The sequence below is a fragment of the Ceratotherium simum genome, chromosome X, assembly GCF_057802395.1.
Source record: "Ceratotherium simum simum isolate JZ-2026a chromosome X, ASM5780239v1, whole genome shotgun sequence".
Lineage (NCBI taxonomy): Eukaryota > Metazoa > Chordata > Mammalia > Perissodactyla > Rhinocerotidae > Ceratotherium > Ceratotherium simum.
In genome coordinates this window covers 4608031-4619065 of record NC_141940.1, presented here as the reverse complement: position 1 = coordinate 4619065, position 11035 = coordinate 4608031, and the positions used below count along the sequence as shown (strand labels likewise).

The 11035-nt window shown below is 41.8% G+C and overlaps 1 pseudogene; it reads right to left on the bottom strand.

The window, feature by feature from the left end:
* Positions 1-9688: 9688 nt before the first annotated feature.
* On the bottom strand, positions 9689-10452 carry LOC101395476 (small ribosomal subunit protein eS4, X isoform-like; annotated as a pseudogene).
* Positions 10453-11035: the final 583 nt, after the last annotated feature.

Genomic DNA, 11035 nt, shown 5'->3' with positions numbered 1-11035 from the left:
GTTGGTTTAGGTGACATTGGAGTAACAAACGACCCCAAAATTTCAGTGCTTAACTCAACAAAGTTTTATTTTTCACTTATGCAATACTGATGGCAGGTCAGTTGAAGTGTTCAGCTCCATATCATCCTCACTCAGAGCCCAGGCTCTATCCTCATGATTCCACTATCCCCAAGGCAGGGAAAAGGAAACATGGCTTATTGTATACTAGCTCTTAATGTTTCTGCCAGAAATGAGATGCCACACTTGTATTCACATGCCATTGGCCTGAGCAGGTCACATGGTCACACCTAATCTCAAGGGATCAGGGAAATTCAATTCTACCATGTGTCTGGAAAAAGAATTGGAAATATTTGGAGAGCAGCAGGGCTTAGGAAGCCTGGGAGGGGCTTCTGCCTCTCTCTCTCCCACGTCTCTGTGAGGGTAACGATATGTTCTGGTTAGCCAAGGCAATTTATACATATTGCTCCAGCCCAAATATTAATAGTGCTCTTGTTCAGTCTTAAAAGAGTCCCTGTTTGGACACAGATTCTATGGCCCCCTTCCTCTTTGGTGGCGAGAGATAAAGACAGTCTGCGTGCAGGGAAGTAGATGCTATTCAGAAGGAAGACACCCTGGTGGACCATATGCTAAATTGATAAAGCCACTTCTAGTTACGTGTTATTCTCTGTGTTTCTTTACTTTTTTTTCTTTACTTTTTATTACCCTTCAGCCCTCAGATGAGTCTTCTTTTGATTAGGTATCTCATGGTCTCAGTTGTGTCCTGGGGTGAGGAAAGGCATGTGTTCAGAGAACTGAGGGAGAGCAGCATCCTTCAGAGGCCAGTATAGTGGTGGCAATGGTGACCAGCAAGGGGCCTCCATGGGAAGGCAGATTATCAGGGTGAGTATCAGGGGCCTGAGTTCTGCTCTCCTACCCCCAGAAGTCTTCTAGTGATGACCATGGAGGCTCTGGGCTTCCTTTTTAAGGAAGATGATACTTTTTCAAAGATGCCTCCACAGGTAACACACATTCCTCCTCCATTTGATCTTTCCAGCCTAGTGAGGAAGCCATTTCCATCCCAGATCTGGCATCCCAGTACAGAGAGGCAGGCAGGGAGCCCCTTACTATCTTGTGCCAGGATAGAGAATGGGGAATCCTGCTTCCTATGGAAGGGCGGGAGTGCTGGCACAGCTTCCTGGTCACTATGAGGTTGTCCCTTTTCTCTTCACATGTTTCTGCCTCAGGACCTTTGTAATTATTCTTCCTTCTGCCTGGAATGTCCTTCCCCTACCCTCCTCATGTCTGGCTTCTCATCCTTTTGGGCTTGGCTAGAATGTCCCTTCCTTAGAGACGTTGATATTATTATCCTCTCACACTAGATTACCCTTTCCCTTCATCCTCTGTCATGGTGTTCTATTCATTTCCTTCATGACAGTTGTCACAGTTTTTGAATAAGTATTTCTTTGTTAATTTTTTCTTTCCCCTCTATACTATAAGCTCCATAAAGGTAGAAACTATGCCTGTTTTATCCACAATTGTATCCCACAGCCTAGCACAGTGCTAGCTAGGCACTTAGTAGGCCCTCAGCACATGTTTGCTGAATGAACAAATGAATGGTTAAATAGACGAATTATTGTATGCATTTGAACTGGGTTTCTAAGGATTTGCTCATTTCCTGGCCCTGAACAACAATGTAGGAAGATGAGAAGCACCCTGAAAAACCAAAATGGAATTATAGTTCAAAATGGCCATTTCTAGCAGGTCAGACACACAAAACTGAAAATGATCTGGAGGTCAGAGTAGAACTCAATAAATGTACAGAAACATCATATTGGAATATATCAAAGGACAGTCTTTATCTGAGAAGGGCAGCAGTCTCTTTCAAGTATTTATTGATCTTTTCAGTAATACTCATTCCCCATTGGTGGCAAGTTCTGTGGCCATGAAGATGGGGCCAACACAAGAGTGACTTGTATGAAGTGAACCAGAGAACGTGCTATATTGAAGGAAGTGTATTTGTCTCTTTCTGGGAAAGGTTCCAATCTCTGGCTGTGGTGAGTGAGGGTATTTACATTGAAAAAACCCTCCGGATAATTCAGAGACTTTCCTCCTCCCAAGAGGGCTTCCCCCAACCCCCTCACCCCCTGAGAACCACTGCATTAGAAGGCACGTGGGAAACAAGTTCTTAAGGAACTTTCATTTAATGAGTTCACTATAAAGGCCATGGAACATGTTCCCAACTAAAGGTCAGTGACACCCACATTTCTCAAATTCACATGATCATCAACAATTAAGAATCCTCAAGGTGACTGTGAGGCTTGCAAGATTCTTAAATGCCTCCTGAGTGAAAAAAGGAAGGGGAAGTTCTGTTTGGTGGAATGCTGGTGTTCTGCGTACTTGGTATATTTCACTCCTCTGGAACAAGATCATCAAGGTCTGAGGATTCACATCAATTCTGTTTGGCAGACACTTGTACTAACCAGAACATACCATCCTATCTCCCAGGCCACTGCAAATATTTTATTGAAAATACATTTACTGTCTTTCCCTAACCTTTCTCATACATGGACAACTCAGATAGGACTCTATGCTTGAATTCTGCCCATCACACAAAGGGCTTGTCTGCTTTGAAAAGTGTGCCTCAAAAAAAGTTAAAAGCAAAGATTTCTGTTTACTGTAAAACCTGTTTAGTGAATGGCTTTTACATATGCATGTGGGCCAAGGAACCAGGCTCCAGGGTCCTCCGCCTCCACCCGCATTCCCAAAGAGCTCACACTTGTAAAAGAAAGGAAAAAAAAATGTTTGTTTCTCTTTGATTTTTGTAGGGCTATAAAATAAATTAAATGGAAAAACCTATAGCCTTAAACTACCCAAAAGTCCAAGATGAAAAACTCACAAGTCAAACTCCTGTGCATTGCTTCCTGGAGGCTCTTCAGAATAATAGCTCCCGTGGTCATGATTCACTTTCACACTCAGCTTAGGTGGCACCTCCTCCAGGAAGCCTTTGGGCACCCCCACCTCTGTTTGCCTCCAATTCCCATATGGGTTAGTTAGTCATTCATTCATCCATTAATTCAATAAGTGTTTATTGAGAACCCATCATATGCCAGACACTGATCAAGATGCTGGATAAACAGACAAGGCAGACAAAAACAGACAAAATTCCTTGCCTTCACAGAGCTGGTGTTCTAGTTGGGGGATACTGACAATATACAAGATTAAGAAGTGTATTCCATTGTGTATTAAAAGGCTGTAAGTGCTGTGGATAAAAATAAAGCATGGAAAAGACCAGCAAGTGTCAGATGGTGGAGATGTAGCTATACTTTTGGACCGAGAGAGTGTGCTATGTGGCTGAGAGAAGTGTGTTTTAGGCAGGAGGAAGAGCATGTGCAAAGGCTCTGAGGAGAAGGGTGCTTGGTGCATATGAGGAACAGCAAGGAGGCCCATGGACCTGGAATGGACTGAGTAAAGACACAGCTGGAGGGAATGAGATCACAGAGCAAATCCTTCATTATACCATGGAAATGCTCCTCTTACCGTGCTGTCATACCTTATCATTGTTGTTACTGTTATTAGTTGGGTTCCCTGGGAAAAAGACTCTGAGGTGGAGTTTAGTGTGCTCTCAGGCTCAATACTTGGGCGAGGGAAGGGAAGGAAGCAGCAGTGGGCAGAGGAATGCAGTGAAGGAGGAGCTGCAGTGAAGTCACAAGGACTCAGCCAACCCAATGGGGAACTTTGAATGGGATGGCCTTTCAGAGTCATTCTGAGTTGTAGACAGGGGGCTGGGCCATTATTTCCCTCCCCCAACATCCACCAGTTGCTGGATGGGGCTGCCCCTCAGAGAAGATGTGACCTGGGGCTAGGCTGCTCTCTTCAGCTGTGGGCAGTTCCTGCAGAAGCTGACACTTGAAGAAGCAGAATTCCCAGCAGCTGGGAAATAAGTGCTTTAGTCCTGAAGGGGGATTCGGGAGGCACACCACGGCATCCACTACATTAGTCATCACTGAGGATTTATCATAAACCAGGCACCCTGCTAAGCACTTTATAGGAACTTCTGGATGGCAACTAGATTTTTGGTGGTGAACACTATGCAGTCTATACAGAAGTCGAAATATAGTGATGTGCACTTGAAATTTATATAATGTTATAAACCAATGTGACTTCAATAAAATAAATAAATAAAATAAATTGGGGATGAAGCAGTAAAAAAATAAGAATTATCTCATTTAGTCCTCACACAAAACCTGTGAGTTGTGTATTACTAGCTTCACTTTATAGAAGAGACCCCGAGAGACTGAGTAGCCTGCCTAAGGTCCACGTTACTATGCAGCTAAGTGAGGGTTCCAATGCAGATGTATCTGACTCTAAAGCATGGGTTCTTAACCATTGGATTTACCTCTCTTATTCTGAACTCTCTGCCTCTGTTGATACAGCCCAAGGGCTAGGCCACCACTTCACTGCACTGCCTCATATCCAGCAATTGACTACTCCCTCCATCTTCCTAGCCCATCTTTCTGTCCCGCCCTGGTGCTGTTGAATTTCTGGGCCCTGATGCGGGGTCCTGAGTGCCCCCCGCCCAGCTCCTCTTCTCAGAGGCAGCCCCTGCTCTAGCCTGCTTGGCTCCCTTGGAAACTTGCCCATCCGTAGACCGCTGATGAGACGGTCCATGACATCTAGGATATCAGGGATGAGCAGAGCCTTGGAGACCTGGGCCAGCTCTGTTTTCACGAAGGGCAATGTTGAGGTCTGAGACCTGCCCAAGGTTGACAGCCAGGAGTGACAGGGTGGAATCAGACTGAATTGTGTCCCCTCAAATTCATATGCTGATGTCCTAACTCCCAGTACCTCAGAATGTGACGGTATTTGAAGATAAGATCTTTAAAGAGGTAATTAAGCTAAAACGAGGCTGTTAGGGCAGACCCTCATCCCACGGGGTCTTTATAAGATGAGGAGATTAGGACATGTACAAAGTGAAGACCATGTGACATTGATCTTGGTCTTCTAGCCTCCAGAATTATAAGAAAATAAATGTCTGTTACTTAATCCACCCAGTCTGTGGTACTTTGTTATGGCAGCCCATACAAACTCATACATCAGGCTTCCCAACTTGCAGACCTGTCCTCTTCCCTCAGCACCACTCACTATGGCTTGGCATCACTCACTGGGACTTAGCTTGGTATAGGGCCAAGAGCATTAGCCTTGGAGTCAAAAAATCAGAGGTCGGTCTCCTTTTCTGTCCAATAGGGTGACCTTGAATAAGTCACTTAACCTCACTGAGCTTTTATGTCCCCATCTGGGAGTCAGAAGGGATGAAGGAGCACTTCCTTCCTAAGGGCCCATTCAGTGTCCAAGCACTGTGTTAACACTTTCAATGGCCTGATGGGAATGTTGGAGGAGCCAAGGAGAGACAGCCTTTTGTCATCATAATCACAAACACTTGACCAGAATATCATGTTACACTAGGGGAACCTGGCTTGTAATGGATGGTACCACATGCCTAATCCATTTTCAAGGAAAAGAGAAAAGCACACATGAGTGGCACATCAGGGGCCTGGATTACTGCTCTGGGCAACTGGCGGCTGCTTGAAGGCCACACTCTACAGGTGCCAAGGACATCCCAGATTGGCACAGAGCAGTCTGACGGTGAATGGGCCTTGTTCTAGGTGGTGGTGTATGGAATTGCCTGACTCATTCCCCAGCTGCCATCATGAGGTTGGTGTACCTCCATCTCCAGCAATGAGGAGAGAGAAAGAGAGAGAGAGAGAAAAGAGGAGGAGGAGGAGGAGGAGGAGGAGGAGGAGGAGGAGAAAGTTTGAGCAAGCTGTCTATGCCTCTGTGCCTCTGGAGGGAAGAGGCATAGCCATGTAGTACCTGGGGCTCAAGAGGAGCAGAGATCATTAACGCCTCATGATACTAATAATAACATTATTAGTTATTACAGGGGAGGTAGTACATCACCAAAACCCATGAATTTTTCCCCTCAGATTTGAAGAGCCCAAATATTTCTCTTGTCAGTTCACCTTAAAGTCTGAGGCTCAGAGTGGGAGTGATGGGGGGCAGTAACTCACTCTACCTAAACCCCCAAGTGATTGGTGTTTAGACTGGAAGCCAGTAGATCCATCTCTCTGTGGAAGAGATCTATACAGTGTTGAGAGCCTGCTGGTCAGGGTATTTCCATCTCACTATCAGGGCAGTTGGAAAATCAAATTAGTCAGTACAGATTTCTCAGGAACCAAGGGAACTGGCTGATTTTGAAGGATATTTTGCCTCTGGCTGGAGGCAAATCTTGATAAATTCTCTCAGTTCCATAGCAGAGCTCCGAGAATTTACCTTGCCAGGAGTCAGAACTCCGGGACCTCTTTCTCGTACCTACAGCTGAATTAACATTAACACAATTTTACTAATTGGAGTGGATATATGCTTTTTTTTGTTGGCCCAATAGCCCCTACTTTGGGCAATCACCCCTCTTCAATCTACCACCTACTAGATGTATAGCCTTGGGCAAGTTACTTCACCTCTCCATGCTTCAGTTTTTCCATCTTTAAAGTGAGGCTAGTATTAATACCTACCTCACAGGGTTGCTATGAGAAGTAATACATTACTCAAATAAGACAACTCACATACTTAATACATTAAATGCTTAGAAAAATACTTGAAGCTCACTAAGCACTCAAAAGGTATTATTATTAGTAGGAGTATCATGATTATTATATAGTATCCCTGCCCATTCCATGTGGTTCAGAGTGATGAATGGTCCACACCTCCTTCAGCCTTAGGAGTGATACTGCATGGTTCAGTCCTGGTCAATGAGCACATTCCATCTCAGGCAAAGGTGAAATCAAAGTAAAAGAGAGCAGGGATTGAAATCTTATTATCAGAGAAGGTTGAATCAAGAAACCAAGGAAGGGATATGGTCCACAATGATCTAATAATCCAGAAAAATTGTAAAGCAAATAATAGAGCATCAAAATTCATGCAGAAAAAAAGTACAGAAAATGCAAGGAGAAATAGAAACACATTTGTGGTAGAGAAATTTCTCAGCACATAGCAGAACAAGTGGACAAAAGATAAGCAGATATATAGAACATCTAAACAATATGATAAAGTCTATCCATATTTATCATCTTTTGCTGTGGTAAGAAACAACCTCTGAGGTCCAGTGGTTTGTAACAGCAAACATACATGTTGGTTGGGGTAGGCTTTGGCTCTGCTCCATCTGTTTTCTTTATTCTGACATCCAAAATGAAGGAGGAGCCCCTCTCCAGAACATGTCAGCGTTGTGACAGAGGGAAGAGAGCAGTGGCAGAGCCAGTGATGGCTCTCAAAGCTTCTGCTCCTTGTGGCTCACATCACTTCCGTTCATATTCCCATGGCTAAAGTAAGTCACATGGCCAAGCCTGATGTCATTGAGATGAGGAAGTGTACTGCATCCATAAGATGTCACTGCAAGTCACATAGCAGTGGGTAGGGATTGTGTCATCTTTTTACATGGATGGCAGCACATAATTGAAAACATAATACAATATATCACAACATCTTATTGATATATACCATATTCTATACTGTGTAATCATAAAATTCAGCTTGTAAGTATCCCTGCACGTTCACAAAAATTGAACATATACTGGGCTATGAAGAAAATGCCAACATACTCTAAAACGTAGGAATAGAATTTTGCTTTCAGCAACAGCAAACTAGGTTGTTTCAGTTCAATTCTCCAGCTGAGAACAACTAGAAAAGCTATAAAAGTATTAGGGCAATGTGCCTGAGAGCATCAGAGAGCTACCACGACGGGGAGAATTTACAGGGCCAAGATCTGGAAGGGAAGGGAAGCCCAGAGAGCAGAGATTGGCATTTCGCTCTTTTTCCCTGTAGGGGAAAGTGCCAATTCTGAAAGCCACAGCTGAGAGGATGAGAAGTTGTGCAGATTCAGGGTGCTGGGGGGACAAAATTAGAGTTCAGGACCCACTAAAGAGGGGCCTGGTACCTCTCCCCAATCCCCCAGGTATTGAGTTGGGATCCTGAAGTGTTACATCCTAAGAGTAAGGGCTAACCAGAATTAGATAAACCCTAAAAAGGACTGAACATCATTTTACAATTATTTCAATCCCTAATTGGATTAAGCTAATCTGCTCCTAGCCTAGTTGTCTGCCAGAAACGAATCTATAGTGAAATATATCATTAACCACAGCTTTACAATATCATGACATTTAAAAAAAAATTTATAAACATTATTTGGCACTTAGTAAAAAGAATAACTAGTAATACAAGAAGACAAGATTTGACCCAAAAACCTAAAGGAAAAAATGGGCAATCGAAACTGACTCTTTATTCCTAGTTTGCTTGGAGTTTTTTTTTTTCAAATCATGAACAGATATTGGATTTTCTCAAATGTTTTTTCTGCATCAATTTATATGATCATATGATTTTTCTTCTTTAGTTTGTTAATGTGGTGGATTACATTAATTGATTTTTAATGTTGAACTAGCTTGCATACCTGGAATAAATCCTGCTTGGTTGTGGTATATAATTCTTTTTTATATGTTGTTGGATTTGATTTGCTAATATTTTCTTGAGGATTTTTGAATCTGTGTTCTTAAGAGATATAGATCTATAGTTTTCCTTTCTTTGTAATGTCTGTCTGGTTTTGGTATTAGTGTAATTCTGGCCTCATAGAATGAGTTAGGAAGTGTTCCCTCTGCTTCTAGTTTCTGGAAGAGATTCTAGAGTATTGGTATCATTTGCATCTGAGCCTTGTGCTTTCTGTTTTGGAAGATTTATAATTATTGATTCAATTTTTAAAATAGATATAGGCCTCTTTGTATTATATATTTCTCCTAAAGTGAGTTTGGTAGTTTGTATTTTTCAAGGAATTGATCCGTTTCATTTATAAAATTTGTAAGCATAAAGTTGTTCATAGTATTCCTTTATTATCCTATAGTCCATGGGATCAGTACTGATGGCTCTTCTTTGATTTCTGATATTAGTAATTTGTTTCTTTTCTCCTTTTTTCTGGTCAGCCTGGCTAGAGTTTTATCAGTTTTACTGATCTTTTCAAAGAATTAGCTTTTGGTTTCATTGATTTTCTTTATTGTTTTCCTGTTTTTAATTTCATTGATTTCTGCTCCAATTTTTATTATTTATTTTCTTCTGCTTCCTTTAGGCTTAAATTGCTCTTCTTTTTCTAATTTCCTAACATGGAAGCTTAGATTATTTATTTTAGATCTTTCTTCTTTTCTGATATATGCATTTAATGCTATAAATTTACCTCTAAGCATTGGTTTTGCTGCATCCCTCGGATTTTGATAAATTATCATTTTCATTTAGTTAAAAATATTTTTAGATTTCTTTCAGCCTTCTTCTTTGCCCCATGTGTTAGTTGTAAGTATGTTGTTTAATCTCTAAATATTTGGTGATTTTTCTAGCTTTCTGTTTTTGATTTCTAATTTAATTCCATTGTGGTATATACACATACTTTGTATGATTTCTACTCTTTTAAAATTGTATTTTAAATTAAAATACATAAAATTTTAAAACACATAAAATTAAATTGTATGCTATGGCCCACAATGTGGTCTATCTTGGTGAATGTTCCATGGGAGCTTGAGAAGGATGTGTATTCTGTTGTTGGATGGAGTATTTTATTTTATTTTCTTGCCATATTATCTTTAATTAAGTAAAAAACCTTTCCAATCATGTTACCTATAAATCATTTTACCCACTGCTCTGGTTTGGCCACCAGTCTCTTGTCTCTCTCCTCAGCAATAGTGAGGTGGAGACCTTTTCCTCGGGGAAGAGAAATCCCTGGTTTATCACCTTTGTCAATAATGAAAATGTTGGAGAGCTGGGTGGCAAAACTGTTGCCTTTGGCATCTTTCACATGAACCACATCAAAAGAGCCAGGATGTCTCTCTCTGTTGGTGTTCACACCAATTTTTCCCAGATTAGCACCTCTAGTTACCACCATACAGAGTCTCCAAATCAATCTGAATGGTGTCGTTCACCTTGACGAGGGAATCAGGCTAGCAGATAATGAGCTCCATGGGTCACCAGATGAAGGATTCCTTTTGTGCCCTCAAAGATCCTTCTCACTTTGCACAACTTGTCCATGACCTCCTCAGGTGTAATATGGTGAACAGCAAAGGAACCCTTGGTGTCACAGATCAGACAAAAATTCTCTCTGGTCTTGTCAATGCTGATGACATCCATAAAACAAGCAGGATAGGTTATATCAGCTCAGACCTTGCTATCAATCTTAATGAACTGCTGCATGCAGATCTCCTTTACCTTGTCTCCTATCAAGGCATAGTGAAGTCTGTTCCTTAGGAAAAGCATGAGGGGGGAGACATTCACCTTGTGGGGATTGGCAGATGGACAAGGAGCAAACACATTGGTCAGTTTATCTAGTATCCAATGCTTTGGAGGTGCTACACACTTCACATGCTTCTTGGGACCATAAGCCATGGCTGCACTAGGTAATGAAAGAGCTGCATGGAGTATTTTATAAATGTCAATTAGATCAATTTGATTGATAGTGCTGTTCAGGTCATCTATACCCCTACTGATTTTCTGCCTGAATGATCTATCAATTACTGACAGAGGGGGGTTGATGTTTCCAACTATAATTATGGATTTGTGTATTTATTTTTTCAGTTCTATCAATTTTGGCCTTGCGAAATAGAACTGTCCCTATTTGCAGACGGCATGATTGTCTATGTAGAAAATCCCAGGGAATCTATTAAAAAAACTCTTAGAATTGAGTTTAGCAATGTTGCAGGATACAAGATCAACATAAAAAGTCAATTATATTGGGCTGGCCCCGTGGCCTAGCGGTTAAGTGCGGGTGCTCCGCTGCTGGCGGCCTGGGTTCAGATCCCGGGCATGCACTGACGCACTGCTTCTCCGGCCATGCTGAGGCCGCGTCCCACATACAGCAACTAGAAGGATGTGCAGCTATGACATACAACTATCTACTGGGGCTTTGGGGGAAAAATAAATAAAAAAAATCAATTATATTTCTATATACTAGCAATGAACACACAGAAACTGAAAATAA